At 42.6% G+C, this 16371-nt stretch overlaps 1 protein-coding gene across 2 annotated transcripts in view; it reads left to right on the top strand.

Annotated features, from left to right (window-relative positions):
• Positions 1 to 16371, top strand: part of ASPH (aspartate beta-hydroxylase) — a 210560-nt gene that overhangs the window by 13877 nt on the left and 180312 nt on the right. The window lies entirely within an intron of this gene.

Genomic DNA, 16371 nt, shown 5'->3' with positions numbered 1-16371 from the left:
CTCGATCAGGGCTCAGCATTGCCAGTCCTATAATCCCCCTTGCAGCTGTCCGGCTCTGCTCCCGTAGCCTGAGGCACGCGCAGAGAGCGGTATAAGCGGACAGATACAACCGGGTTCCAGTAACGTTTTGTTTATGGATGCAGATGTTTGAGTTTCATACCGTTGCCTCCCGTTAATGAGTTTCTGTCTTTGATTTCTTTTCACTTGATCTAAAAGGTGAACACCTTCATAAGCTCATGGTCCGTACAGAAGTGGGAGGTGGGCTGTAATTTGCGCCCCCACCTGATTCAGAGTAAGTGCCAGGGTTGAGAGAGTTACTTTCAATGTTTATATAGGCAAACACCATGTTTTGTTTTCTTTTTATCTCTAGTGCTTCAGTGATTGTCGGATGTAGTAGATACTCAGTAAATATTGGAATGAGTGAACACAGATAAAAGCCTTCCTTCCTTCCAGTAGATCAAAAGGGCACAGGATAGAGGCTGTGTTTTTGTGTATTCCACACTGCTTTGAATGTGATAAGTGCTCACGTATTATGCGTTACATGGGTGGGTTTTTTTTTCCAGGTTGATGTTATTGGCAAGAAAGCAGATAAAAAAATTCTTACCGACGTTGTAAGTGTTGGAGCTGAAGAAACAAACAGCAGAATTATTGGGCAGTGCGTACGTCTTTGATGTGGAGAGTCATTTAAATAGGTCAGGTCCTTTAACAGGCACCAAGCTCGTAGTTTCTACACAGCAGTAGCTATATCCATGGAAGCCATTTGCACCTCTCGTGTTCTTCTTGGCAGTTAGTACATTCTGGCGGGGACGAAGGTTACACGGAAGCAGCCATTTTACTTGCTCTGTTTTTTGTGAAATTGGAAAAGCTCTGTCTACTTTGTAAGATACTGATTTTCCCATTACTTTATTTTTAGGTGTGACTCAAAGATAGGCCAGAATTAATTATGTGAACAGTGAAGTTCTTCTAAATTTTTGTTCCCTTTTTGTTTTTGGCTTTTAAAATGCCTTTGTAAGAATTATGAATACTTCCTCCTTGACTTAAGATAAGGTTTTTGTCAGTTTTGAGGCGCCTGGCTGGCTCAGTCGGTTAAGCGTCTGACTCTTGGTTTCGGTTCAGGTTGTGATGTCAGGGTCCTGGGATCAAGCCCAGTGTAGGGCGCCACACTCAGTACGGAGTCTGCTTTAGGTTCTCTCTCCCTCTCCCTCTGCCCCTTCCGCTTATGCCATCTCTCTCTGAAACAAATAAATAAAATCTTTAAAAGAGATAAGGTTTTGTCAGTTTTTTAAAAAGATTTTATTTATTTGAGAGAGAGAGAGAGAGTGTGCACGAGCATGGGGAGGGGCAAAGGGAGAAGCGGACTCCTCGTTGAATAGGGAGCCTGACACACTGCCCGACCCCAGGACCCCGGCATCACGACCTGAGCTGAAGGCAGATGCCCAACTGACTGAGCCATGGAGGTGCCCCAAGGTTTTGTCAGTTTTGATTAAAAATTAAAAAACTATGAAATGAACAGTGCTAACGTTTGTAAAGAAGATTTTGGAACAGATTGTATCTTACAATGCTGTACCTTTAAAATTCAAGATTATGATTCTTCCCAAGTGATTATTTTTATCCACATGGGATGTATACCCTAATATAGTACTTAGCAAAGTGAATTTTTGTTTTATTTTCATCTGATTTTCTCCTCCACTGGGGCTCTAAGCTAAGTGGCCTCTCTTCATTGCTGCAGCATAGGGTAGGGTTGGCATATTTGTTGAATGAATGCATATTCAGATGCATGGAGAAAACTGTGGAAGCCTTTTAAAATTTACCATCCTGTGATTTTTATTACTTTGTGCTTTAAAATTGGTATTAGCTTACACAGCTGAAAGTGCCTTGTTTTGCTGAATTATGTTGACCAGAAATGTTCCATTTAAGGGCAGTACTTTTAGCCAGGAAGGCATTAAAATATTTACCCGCTGCTACAGGAGAGGCCCCACCTGATCAGAAGCACAGCTCCTGTAAAGCATACTTGTGCTTTCTGCCTAAACGCCAGTTTCTCTATAGCTTGCATGGACCATTGCTAGGCAGATCTTCTCGGGGTCATACTCCTGTGGGCCGTCAGCAGCAGCCTGGGTTATTCTGGAATGTTGCCGAGAGACCAGTATTTGAACGGTGCTGGCTGCAGTGCCGCCTGAGCTCAGGACAGTGGGGTGCTTGGTGACTTTTTTTCTGGGTGACCTCAGTCACGGGAAGGGGGGGGTGCATTTGGTGAAGCTGGAACTGAGGAAGTGGTTTTGGAGGGAGTTTAGAGCAAAACGAGTCAGCGAGAGGAGAGTTACATGACATCTGTGAACATGGGATGAGATGGCATTGACCATCACTTTGGTTTTGAACCGGCGTGGGATCAGGAAGGAATGGATAGACTTGGAGTGTGGGGCAGGGCAGCCAAATGACGGAGCTGATGGGGTTCTAGCTGTACCTGCCCTGGCCATTCCTGTCCCTCATCCAGAACCAGCCTGTCCACCACCACTGTGTGGTTTAGTTTTTGTTTTTTGTGGGAATCCCATGCAAATTGCCCAGGGAAGTTAATGTAGGGCTTCCTGTGTTCCAGGCCCCATGCTCCATGGGGAGAGAATACAGCAGTACAGTCTACCACCAAACCTCTGGGAATGTCGCTGTCCTTTGGGCTGCAGAGCAGTAACTATTGGTTGAATGAATGAGCCGTGCATGATCAAGGAGGAGGGAAAAGAAGACCAAAATGAGGATGGTCTGAGGCTTTTTAAGACTCAAAACTACAACTCCAGCTAAAGTTTTCTGGGTAGTCAACTTTTGGGGAATCATGAAAACTGGAAGAAATGGCAAAGGCACCCAAAAGACAGATGGCCCATTCCATTAAAGAAAGGTAGATTCAGGGCAACTAAACGGATGTCTCCTGACAACCCTAGACAAATTCTCAGATAAAAATTATTTTTAAGTGCATAGAAAAGAAAGCCATGAAGGCTAGGAGATACCACAGGTTTACTAATTGCAACTTATTTAAAAAGAAAACAAAAACTCATTGTGCATTTTGGTATGGTTTCTAGACTAAGCGGTCAGGACACAATCTTGGTATTTTTCCTGACTTCACCAAGGTACTTAACACCATCTCTGAAAATCTCCCTGTGACCAAGGTGGCAAAACATGGGTCATATGATATGGTTTGACTCACAGCCGGACTGTGGAACAGTACCCACTCGAGTGCTGATTTAATGGGCTGGTGTCAACTTGGAGGGAGCCCTGCCCACTTAATGCTGAGTAAATTCATGGGTGGCACAGAGCTCTGAGGGGACGCCCGTGCTGGGAGGAGGGAAGGACACACTGCAAAAGAATGGCCTGGCTGGGAAGGTGGACTTTAACAGAGTGCGTGCGCTTTTGCAAACTGAACTCACCCTTGAGGACAAGCTGAGAGAGACTTGAAGTAGTTGGTGGGTTTTGTTTGTTTGTTTTTGTTTTTGCTTTTTTAAGGCCTAGTATTTCATTTCAGTTTGATTGTTTTCATTGCTTTTAGTCTCAGAGGGAGTTGGCCTGCATGATATGACTGACATTGAATCCCCTTCAGTGTTTGTGTGCTTAGGGACCAGAGGGAGGGAGGTGAACATTCCACGGTGTGGGGTGGGCCGCATCTCGATTTGTGGCTTCCGATGTGGGGCTGCTGTTGGGGAGCCAATGATGGCAGACTGCTTAGAAGAAGAGGAGCTTTCAGTGAGACCCTTGGTGGAGGGGGTGTTGACCACAGTAGGAAGGAAGGTGTGAAAACGCTAGGGGTGGCTAGTCTGGACTGCAGGGTCCCCCCTGGGGGACATCTCCATTTCCAAGGGTTTGAGCAGCTGCTGGGAGGCAGAGGAGTTAGGTTTATTCTCTCAGGTGCATTTGAGGCAAAAGTCCAGGCATCTGGTGGAAAATGTCCAGCAAGCAGATGGAGGTTTGTGAGCAGAACTTGCATGTAGGAGACGTCAAGTAGAGACAACTTTCTCTTGGGTTTTTAGTAAGTTTGAGACCAGTGGCTGAAATGGTGTCCTTTTCATTATCACCTCATTTAGGACTTGATCCTTGACTCCTTATTCTTCTTTTTTAAAACCAGTTTAATTTTGTCTTTATTTTTATATTTTTCTGTCTTGAAACTTTTAAATCTATTTAACATCAAAAACTTCATACATCGAAAGACTTTTGTATACTGTTTCCTAGGATTTACCAATTGTTAGCACTTGGCCATATTTGCTCTGTGTGTGTTTGTGTGTATTTATCTATCTTCCTTTTTCTCTCTCATTTTTTGGAACCTTTGAAAGTGAGCTATATTCATCATCGCAGTTTAACTCACTTAACTACTTCCTCATGTATCTCCTAAATACAAGGACGTTCTCCTACATAACCACAATAGAGTTCTCAAACCCAAGAAATTAAACACACTCCATATTCACATTTTTCTAGTAGTCTCCAGAAGCATCTTTAAAACTTGAAAAAAATTTTTTTTAATTGTTTACTTATCCAGAATCCAATCATGAGTTAACCTTGGAGCTCTTGATATTTCAGATTCCTAGCCCTAACCCTCTGGAGCATCTGATTCTTTAGGACTAGAATAGACCTGGAAGTCTGTATTTTCCTAATTTTTTCATATGAAAACATTCAGACCTTCAAGACAATTACAAGAAAAGGTCATTTAGATTCACCAGTTGTTAATATTTTGATGCCTTTTCATTCTCTGTGTGTCTCTCTAGATACATACAAACACACCATTTTATGTATTTATTCATTTTGCTGCTAAACCATTTGAAAGTTAAATCATAATACTTTACCCCATAATACTTTAAGTCATAATAACATCCTTCAGTTTTTTTCCTAAGGACAAGGATATGCTCCAACATAATCACAATGTACCTATCACGCTTGGGAAATTTAATACCACTTTAGTACTGTTACCTAACCTAAAGTCCATATTCATATTTTACTAATTTATTCCAATAATGACTTTAAACTGACCTCCAGCCCACCTTTGAATTCTTGATGTCTATTTTACATGAAGATTTTTTTAAATTATATTTTCCACTGCAAAGGCTCATAGATAAACTGTATGCCTTCTCTCTAAAATGTGTTGCTTTTTGTGATTTTCTAATGATTTTACCAGGTGTCCAGGATGCAAATTACAGCCAAGAGAAACTTTTTTTTGATTTCTTCAGTGGTCTGGTGATTAAAATTGTGGGTCATGAAAAGTTGGGGGGACACTACAAATAAGTACAGAAGTAAATGAGTTTTTGAAAGAAGTCAAGGGGCCCAAGTGTTGGCGGGGCTGTTGGGTGTCAGAGGAATTAGATTTATTCTATCCAGTTGAACTTGAGGGGAAAAGTACTAGCTTAGAAATTTTTTTGTGACTCATCATAGCTAATGAAAATATTCCTTAAAATTATCAAAATTTATCTTTCTTTTGCTCACTGTGATATGTACCCCTAAAGGACATTTGGTTGATGTCATGTCTTTGACCTGGCCTTTGATTTTCTGACCTTCCTCCTCGTTGGCACAGTGTTTGAGCTAGGGACAGAGCTTCTGTCGGTGACTGTCACAGGTCCAAGTGCTGGAACAGATGTCACATTTCAGAACGTGAAGCATGGGACCCTGTTAAGGTTTAAGTTGGATTTCCCAGTTTGGTAATATGTAAAAAACCAAAATTTTGATAGCATCAAAATTAAAAACTTTTACCCATCAAAAGGTACTTTAAGAAAATGAATAGGAAAGTCACAGCCTGGCAGAAAATTTTGTAACACATAGATCTGTTAAAGGACAGGTGTCTAGAAAATACAAGGAACTCCTACAATTCAGTGTAAAGAGGCAATAAAAAAAGTAGGCAAAAGATTTGGACAGTTCCCAAGAGAAGATAAATGGCCGATAAGCACATCAAGAAAGTGCTCAAACATTGGTCCATAGGAGAATATAGATTAAACCACAGGGAGATACAACTGCCTACTCACCAGAATGGCCAATAGTAAAGAGACTGACAACACCAAATGTTTTGGCAAGATCCTAGAACAAAAGAACTCTCGTACATTCTCAGTAGGTATATAAAATGGTAGAGCCACTTTGGGGAAAGATCTGGCATAATACTGAATGTACATGTGGCCTTTGATCCCACAGTTCCTAGTGATTTAACCCAACAGAAATGCAGGCATGTATTTTTAATATGTAAGCAGTAGTCTTATACAGGAATGTTCCTAACAGCTTTGTTGGTAGTAGTCCAAAATGGGAAATATTCCAGGTTTCTACCAATAACAGAAAGGCGACACTGATATGCTCTGATATATTTGTAAAATGGAATACTACCCAGCAACAGAAAAGAATGAACTGCTACTACATAGAACGTACTTGGCTCTCAGGAATATAAAGCTAAGGGAGGGAAGCCTTACACAAGCAAGCACATATGGTGCCATGCCATTTTAAGAATTTTCAAGAATTTGGGCGCCTGGGTGGCTCAGTTGGTTAAGCGACTGCCTTCGGCTCGGGTCATGATCCTGGAGTCCCGGGATCGAGTCCCACATCGGGCTCCCTGCTCAGCAGGGAGTCTGCTTCTCCCTCTGACCCTCTTCCCTCTCGTGCTCTCTCTCTCTCATTCTCTCTCTCTCAAATAAATAAATAAAATCTTTAAAAAAAAAAGAAATTTCAAGAATTTTTTCATCTACAGTGAAAAAAAAAAGGAAAACAAAGGGGCTGCCTCTAGGGTTGGGGTTGGGGTGGAAGGTGACTGGAAAGGGCTGTGAGAGAACGTAGGGGTGGTGTTAATGTTCTCTGTTTTGACAGGGATTTGGGTTACACAGTGTGTATTTTTGTGAAAACTCAGAATGTACGCTTAAAATTAGAGCATTTCATTTCATGTAAATTTCACATTAAAAACGATAAAGAAATATTAAACTGTATTAAACTGTAGTTTATGATACAGAAACTGAAGTACTTAGGGGAAGTGAACCAATGTCTACAGTTTATTTTGAGACATAATCATACATATAAAATAGACTACTTGATGGATATGGAGGGATGAATTGACACACCATAAACATTGTAATAAAATGTTCATGATAGAAGCAAAGTGACAGTATATGGGTATTCTTTGTAAAATTCTTTCAGCTTTCTTGTGTGTTTGAAAATTTTCATAATAAAACACTGGGAAAATACTCCTATGTTGTTTTTTGGGGCATATGAAATAGCCATTTGGGGGGTGATGCAGAATGGTCAAGTACTGGCAAGTTTTCATGGGCTGTCCTAATATATGCATCCACGTTTTACGGCTGTTTTATTTAGCAGTCTTTATCTGACAGGGCGATGATAGAAAACTTCATTTTCTTCCAGTCATTGTGCTAGATTAGTCTGTGGGTGGCAGAGGCTCTTGACTATCCTTGGGACCGATTTCCTTACCATGCCAGTCACTCTGCATGTTCTAGTCTGTTTAGTTTAAATCAGATCTCATTTTCAATGCAGAATTTCTTGTCTCCTATTAGCACTGAGGCAAGAGGGCCTGAAGTGGGGGGAAGGGCTCTCTCTAGGTGGTCTGCTTTGGGGCAGTGTCCTCCTTGCCTTTTCTGTTTTTTTGGCCTATGATTTTCTAATAATTTGACTCTAAGATCCATATGTTTTGCAATTCACACCTGAATCTACTGTATACTTTGTGTTAGGGCTTTTATATACCCCTCCCCTTCTCTCCCTATTTGCAACTATAGGACACTTTATCATAAATGTTAAATTCTTTTGTCCTAAAAGTGGAAACTCGTGAGGAAGGATAACTTTGGATCTTTTGCTGTCTAAAGCAGTTAAGGTCAAAAAGCCTTTGGGAACACAGCTGCAAATCAGTTGTGGTCAGACCTATTGGCTTTGTGACCTAGTCTCATTGCCTCACAGTTGGAGTTAAATGAGTGGGACTCGGCTTTTTTTCATGTTATCGTTTTTAGTTTTGAAAAAAGAACTTTTGTTTGTTTGCTTGAACAACTTTTCACGACCTCAGAGTTTCTGAATGGACACGACAGCTCAGTGTTCTTTATACCTTCTGCTCCTCCCAGTTCAGCAGTAGACTGATTTTGAACTCCATAGTAACAAGCCATCACTAATATCTGTTACGCACATACTGATGACCGATTAGCCAAGGAGTGCTTTTTCTTCCAAGTGTTTTTCTCTTTCTTGAGTCCTCTGTAGGGAGAACTAATTAAGTTGAAAGCACTAACTCATTGGACCTGGCGTGAGGAATGAGTTTTTGGAGTTCATTACCATTTATATCATGATTTTAGCATCTCACCAATGGAGCTTTGGTACATCACAGATTCATAAGGTGGTTGATGGACCTGTGTTCATCACTGGAAGAGAACAACTGACTCCAGAACACAAACATAGGTGTATGCTGGGACCGCTGATCCTCAGCCTGGGGCTCCAAAGGGTAAGAAAGGTTCCAAAAAATAAGGGAGGCTGATATAGATAGGTGAGGCTAATATTTCACTTTACCTTACTTATACTGGTGAAGATGGAAATGACGTTCTCAATTTTGTTTTACTAAATGCTAATACCCCTTGTCACTCCTTCAGCCACTTGGGCCTTTTCTGTTGAACACAGGTGTCAGTCGCCGAAGAGGGATCAGTGAGGAATTTATCTGACACAAAGCAATGAAAACTTGGTCATAGACTAGCTTGGGTTCATAACCAGTGTTTGGTAAACACTGGGCTTCTTTCTGAATATTTCTCTTAACTATTTATAGGTCTCTTCCTGTTGTGAATTAATTTTAAGGTAGTTCATGAAGATGGGAGGAAACTTGAAGTGACGTGACATTTGTTGGACTGAACTTTGCACCCTTATTTCTCTAGTGTTAGCAGAAAGAGGATCGATTACTCATATGATATCAAGAATTTGAGAAGGAGTTTATGCATTTCACAAATGTTTGTGCAGTTCTTATAAGGTGTAAGGCAAATGTACAGTACTGAACAAGGCAGATGCAGTCCTTGGCTTTATAAAACTCGCATTCTGTAGGAAGGAAGAGATTAAGAACTAAATACCAATGAAATAACTATGAAGAAGTACCTACTACTGGGAGAACATATTAGAAAATGCTCTCACTGGAATGAATATACAATGGGAAAAAGGTAGTCTCTTCAACAAATGGTGTTGGGGAAACTGGACCACTTTCTTTCAGCATGCACAAAAATAAATTCACAGTGGATTAAAGAGACCTGAATGTGAGATCTGAAACCATGAAAATCCTTGAAGAGAGAACTGGCAGTAGTTTCTCTGACATGGACCATAGCAACATTTTTCTAGATACGTCTCCCGAGGAAAGGGAAATAAAAGTAAAAATAAACTTTTGGGACTACATCAAAATAAAAAGTTTCTGCACAGTGAAGCAAATAATCAACAGAACTGAAAGGCACTCTACGGGAATGGGAGAAGATACTTGCCAATGACGTATCTGATAAAGGGTTAGTATCCAAAATATATAAAGAACGGATTCCATTCAACACCCCAAAAACAAATAGTCCAGTTAAAAAATGAGCAGAAGACATGAACAGACATTTCTCCAAAGAAGATGTACAAATGGCCAACAGACACATGAAAAGGTGCTCAACATCACTCATCATCAGGGAAATGCAAATCAAAACTACAATGAGATACCACACCGTACCTGTCAGAATGCTAAAATAAAAAACAACAAGAAACAATGTTGGTGAGGATATGGAGAAAAAGGAACCCTCTTGCACTATGTGGGAATGCAAACTGGTGCAGCCACTCTGGAAAATAGTATGGAGGGTCCTCAAAAAATAAAAAATAGAACGACCCTATGATCCAGTAATCACACACTAGATATTTACCCTCAAAATACCAAAACACTAATTCAGAGGGATACATGTACCCCAGTGTTTATTGCAACATTATTTACCATAGCCAAACTATGGAAGCAGCCCAAGTGTCCAATGATAGATGAATGGATAAAGAAGAAGTGGTATATGTATATAATGGAATATTATTCAGCCGTAACAAAGAATGAAATCTTGCCATTTTCAACAACATGGATAGAGCTAGAGAGTATAATGCTAAGTGAAATAAACCAGTCAGAGAGGGGCGCCTCGGTGGCTCAGTTGTTAAACGTCTGCTTTCGGCTCAGGTCATGATCCCACCGTCCTGGGATCAAGCCCCGCGTCGGGCTCCCTGCTCAACGGGAAGCCTGCTTCTCCCTCTCCCACTCCCCCTGCTCTTGCTCTCTCTCTCTGTCCCCTCTCTTTCTCTCTCTGTCATATAAATAAATTATTTAAAAAAAAAACAGAGAAAGACAAATACCATGTGATTTCACTCATGTGGTATTTAAGAAACAAAATAAATGAGCCAAGGAAAAAAGAGAGAAGCAAACCAAGAAACGTGCTCAATTAAAGAGAACAAACTGATCGTTACCAGAAGGGAGGTGAGTGGGGGATGGCGGAAATAGGGAACGGGGATTAAAGAGTATACTTATGATGATGAAAAAAATAATAGAGAAACAACAAAAAAAGAAAATGCTGTCCCAGTATTTTGGGAAAGCTTCCTTGAAGAGGCGGGATTTAAGCAGAACAAGCAGGAGATTGCTAGGCTGGGGACAAATATGTGGTGGTCCAGTGTTGACATTCAGGAAGAGGGTGTGGCCTTTGCAGAGACCCTGCAACAGGACCAGAGCAGGGTGAGTTTTTTTTGTATCTGGAACATACACAGCTACAGGAAATGATACAAAAAAACCAGAGTAGTAGGCTGGGGCCATGTCAAACAGTCTTGTGGACCACATCAAAGGTTTTTATTTTATCCTAAGAATAGTGTGAAGCCATTCAGGGATTTTTAGAGGGTAATGATATAATCAGATTGAAAAAAAAAATAGTGGGAGCACCTTGGTGGCTCAGTTGGTTAAGCATCCAACTCTTGATTTTGGCTCAGGTCATGATCTCAGGGTCGTGGGATGGAGCTCTACGTCAGACTCCGTGCTCAGAGGGGAGTCTGCTTAAGATTCTCTCTCGCCTTCCCCCTCTGCAACCCCCAGCCCACGCACACTAGCGCTCTCTCAAAAAACTAAGTAAATCTTAAAAAAAAGAGAGAAAAAATATTGTGGCTGCTGAATGGAGCAATAAAGGCATGTTAAAGTATTGCAGTAACCTAGGAGATGATGGTGGCGTGGATTTGGGTGATCTCAGTAGGGAGGCAGAAATATGGGTGATTTGAGACACAGTTTCCCATTTTTTATGTCATGGCACATAGAAATGGATTTTAAAAACATCATACTGTGGTAAATAGACAAGGATGGTCCAGGGGCTGTGGGGAATTTGTATCTTGGCATAGTTGTAACCCCTTCGCCTCAGCCTGTTGGAGAGACTCTGAGAGGTGGGTGTTTGGGAAAGGAGGAAGAGAACGAAGTCAAGGGTGAATCCCAGGTTTTTGGTTTAAGCAGTGGCTTGACAGAAGTGCTTCTGAGATTTGGTTGGCTGGAGAGGAGAGGGGAAAGATTGTGGGTTCGGTTGTGTGCATGCGGAGTTTGGGGTTTCTAAGTATTCGAATGGGATGTTGAGTAGACAGATATGTGGGTTTGGACCTCAAAGGAGAGAAGAATTTAAGCCATATGGAGGGTGGCTCAAAGTCAACTAGGGAGATGGCATAGGACCAAGGCATATGGAATTCCCACATTTAAAAGTCAGCTAGAAGAGACTGAACTAGCAGAGGAGATTGAGAATTAGAAAGTCGCGAAAAGTAGAAGAAATACCAGATGATTCTGAAGCAGGGAAAGTCAAGACTGTTAGAAGGAGGGAGAATTCTCCTGAGAGGGCGAGTGAGCTGAGGACTGAGAACGTTCCATGGGGTTCAGTGACTTGGAAGTCATTGGCACGACGTTAGAGTGCCCACACGGTGCAGAAGCTAGTCACAGCCTGTGGGCTGTGAGGAGTGAGTGGGCCATCAGAAAGTGAAAGCAGTGAAATAACAGCCCTGTTGAGAACGTCCTCTGTGACGGGGAGAAGAAAGCAGGGGCTAGCTCTGGGCTTGAGCGAAGATGTGGTGAAGGCAGAGAGGCTGCTGGTACAGAAGACTGAGAAGATGAGGGGAGGGAGCCTAGGGATTGGGAGGAAGGCAGAGAATGGATGCTGGTGAGCGGAGGGTGGTGATGGCTGCCAGTGCCTTCGAGACAGTTTCCTGTTGAGGCTTCTGTTTTCTGTGATGGAAGAGGCTTTGGCATTTTCTGAGTATGAGTATGAGAAAACAGACTGCTTTTAGGGGCAGAGATGTGGGAAATAGCCCTGGTGGAGAATGGGAAAGTGCGTGTCCCGGAGCTTGGGCGGGATTGACAGGCAGCCCTGAGGGCCGGTTGGGGTTGGCTTCCACTGTGTCTTGTGCAGAATTTCATTTGGTGTGCATCGCTGCCCTTCCAGTCGTGCAGACGGTGAATGATTGCGTTCATCCGGGGAGACAGCTGCGGCAGATGGGTGCCCTGAAGGGGTAGAGGGACAAGGGGTTTAGTGAGTCAGGCAGTGACTTCACGGATGAACTGTGGACTCTCTTAAGATGGATATGGAAAGATGTGAAGGCAGGAGGCAAGGAGGGGTTCGGAAGGAAGTAGAAGCAAGAGAACTCCGGGATCCAAGAAGAAACTGTTGAGTCAACAAGCTGAAAAAAGAGGAGGGTTATGATCCGAGTGGGTGTTTTTATCCTTTGCATCACACATTCGGTACAACCTAAATCTTTGCGTACGGAGGTGGTGCTCCCTAGCTGGGGACGGTGTATTGAAGGAGATTTTTCTCAATGTCTGCTGAGTTGCCTTTTGTTATGTCTGTAATACTAGCTATTTAATATTAGATTTCAAGTGGTAAAAGTTGCTCATGTTTGCTTTGGAGACGGTACGCACATGAAAAGGGTAGATGTGTGTTTAAGAAATATATTTTTGTTATCTTATGGTATCCTGCAGTTCTCATGATGGGCTCAAGCAAACAGCTTTCTTAGGAGGGTTACAGGATCTGTGAGGATGATGGTGCCAGGAAAGCTAGAGATACTTCAGCAAGGATGAAGATAGGATTAGGAAGGCGAATTAGGGTGGGTTTATAAGAAGATCCACAATAGGGATATAAGAATGAATGTTGGGTAGAAGTTGGAGGGGAACAAGATCACTGGGGATGAAGGAACGTAAGAGAACTTGTCACATTTGCCACACAGGTAGATATTGACGTCACGTGGGTAATGGATGGCTAGGATGGAGGTGAAGACGTCACCGAGGTGAGAGGGCACTGGGCGTGGTCCGTGACAGTGACAAGGCAGGGGGGAGGGCAGTAGAATTGGATGGCATGGGCCTCAGAGGAACAGGGTTTTGTTGTTGTTTTCTTTTTTAGGTGGTAAGGAAATGATGGTCTGGGAATCAGTAAAAAGCAAGTACTCCTTTCCTCCTCCTCCAGACCCCAAGAATTAGAGACGGCTAGGACAGTGAGTAGTGCAGTGGTTCTCTTTGTGTGCAGTCCCACGACCAGCTGCATCCGATCAGCAGCTGGGAACCTGTTAGAAATGCATTCTCAGGCCCCACAGACTCAGAAACTCTGGGGGTGGGCCAGCAGTCTGTGTGTGTGTGTGTGTGTGTGTGTTTAAAGATTTTATTTATTTGTCAGAGAGAGAGAGCACAAGCAGGGGGAACGGCAGAGGGAGAGGGAGAAGCAGGCTCCCCACCGAGCAAGGAGCCCGATGCAGGACTTGATCCCAGGACCCTGGGATCATGATCTGAGCCAAAGGCAGACGTTTAACCAACTGAGCCACCCAGACATCCCAGGAATCTGTGTTTTTGCAAGCCCTTCAGGTGACTCCAGTGTGCTCGTGAGAACCACCGCTGCAATGACATCTACTTGGGTACGGGGAGGGAAGTAGTCAGTGTGTCCCATGAGCGGTCTGATGGATTTCCCCTGGTAGGTCTGGAAGCAGGTACAGCCTGGACTCAGTGGACTTGAGACTTGGCTCTTGTGGTCTCCAGTGGCATCAGGCTGATAATAATAGTCTCAGAGCACATGTTAGAAGTTTGGTCTTTGCCTGGACCTAGGAATTTGCTATTAGCCCCAGCAGTGATTACAAGGACTGGTTCATTTATAACTTTAGCTGTCATTGCTAGGGTTTTAACCACACAATTCGCTATATGCACATGAGTTTATTTTTAAACCTTTCATAAACATTTCCTGTCATAAAAATAAGTTGTTATTCTTGTTAAGTGGTAGTTACTTGCAATTCAGAATTTCTTTTTCCTTAAGGAATGGGATGGATTGAATGTTATTTCAGATTTATCCTAATCACCCTATCTATAATACACAGGTATGCCATTATTGTGATAATAAGGAGGGAAAACATTTTATTAAAAAACTGCAAAACTTGTAAAAGGTGAAGGAGAAGGTTGTGTAAATGTGTGTGCTTTGTCGAGGGGGAATCATCGGAGCTGTGGGATGAGGTATACCCGGATTCAGTAGGTGTGATTCCTGCCTCAGCCTTGACCACAGACCTGTAATTTAGGATGCAGCTGGCTTGACTCGGGCCCATAAAGGCAGAGAAGGAACCCCAGCAGCTCGGGCAGTCATGGTGGCAGGCCGGCGTCCTGAAAAAGAGCTGGGATTGGAGATGCGGAGGCTTGCGCGTGTGTCCTGATGGGTGCATTGGAAATGTGCTGCATGGATGACTTCAACAAACATTTATTTTGCATGCCTGGTTTGTGTCAAGACACATTTTCCCCCCATTTAATTAAATGTTTATTCAATGAAAGTATGTATAAAAACTTATAAATCTGGGAACTCAACCATACATGAAACAGGATGACGGGATATTCAGTTTTAAACATAGATGTACAGCACAGCTATGAACTGTTCTTCCCTTTTCCCTTTGGTCCTTATTTCTGGCTCCTGTTTTGTCCTGTCAGACCATGTCCTGTCAGACCTGCACCTCCAACTCTGAATCGCCTAAGTGACCACTGGAAGGAGTCTATTATTAGTATAGAGAATATGAGTATCCCTACTTTGAACATGGTTTTGAGTAAATGGTTAGAATGGGTCATTTGACTATTCTGATAAAGAGACCTTGGAGACCCAAGGAAGGATTAATGGACACATTTTATTGCTTTCAGACCAGTGGAGGAAAGTTCAGGTGTTTAAAGCCAAGACGCATTTTAAAGGCAAGGAAATTGAGGCCTCCAAAATTGTTGTCTTCCCCAAATCAAAGTTAGTGAAGAAGCCAGGAATCTAATCCAGGTTCCTTAAGTCCGAAACGGGCTACCCCCACCCCCACCCCCCAAGTGAATGTAGTGGCTTGGTTTCCTGTGGCCCTAGGACGGGATCTCTTGTCACTCACCCTCTCTCTGAAAACAACAAAACAAAAGAAAGCCTCCAAAATACTAAATTTGCATGATGGCGGGTCATCTTAAATCCCTGGTAACAAATGAGTCACTATCATGTAACATTTTAGCAAGCCCTAACTTCAGCGGGACAGATCTTTGAGGAGAGGAAAGGGGAGCGGGAAATGGCTCTTGGTCAGAGGACATCTAAGACACTTGTCAGTTTTGTTCAGTTGGCCCCGATGCCTTGTTTCGCTCTCTTCCAAATCAAATATCGGGACCATAGGTTGCTGATTCCTCTTCAGAACATTTAAATGTTTAATTTGCATGTGAAGCATTCAGTTTGACCAAAAAAATTTAAACACTCCTAATAAACAATTTTGGAAGGCTGCTGCCTTGCTCTGGTGGATACTGTTTGTGCTAAATTAATACACTAATCAGAGCTCTGATGCATTCTGTGAACTGCTAATCTTAAATCAGTGGATAAATGGTAGTGGCATTGGGCTGGTTTTATTTCACAGAAGGGACTATTTGGAGGTGGGGCTGGAGGGAAGTGGAAAAAATCAGAATAGAGTTGTACACTCTATTTCCAATACCTTCTCTGAGGTCCCGTTTCCTAGATCACTGCTGCCATGCTAAAGGGTTTCTTCTTTCCCTGTCCCCTCCCTCCCAGCCTCCCTTCCCTCTCTTCCCTTCCCTCCCTCCATGCTTTCATTCTCAGCTCTCTCCCTCCTTCTCTCTCGCTCTCTCTCCCTCTCTTTTTACTTTTGCTATTGGAGGAATTAGACTTGGGATGGTAATGCCTGTGAATCAGAATTCCAGAGCATTAATTAATGTACTATTTAGTATTCAGTTTCACTCACACAAACTAAGTCATGGTCTTTTTCATGTAAGCATTTGATTAGATTCTGAAGGGCCAGATCAACCAGGTCCTGGGCGCGGGGCCACCTGTTACAGCAAGACTTGTTTCAGTTTTGAGTGATTTGGTCCTTGGGCTGAAACCATTGAAGCCTGATTCCAAGAAAACAAAACTGGCAGGACAATTT

This window comes from Zalophus californianus, chromosome 4 (assembly GCF_009762305.2).
Source record: "Zalophus californianus isolate mZalCal1 chromosome 4, mZalCal1.pri.v2, whole genome shotgun sequence".
Lineage (NCBI taxonomy): Eukaryota > Metazoa > Chordata > Mammalia > Carnivora > Otariidae > Zalophus > Zalophus californianus.
Note: the sequence above shows the minus strand (reverse complement) of the source record. Positions and strands in the feature narration are given on the sequence as shown.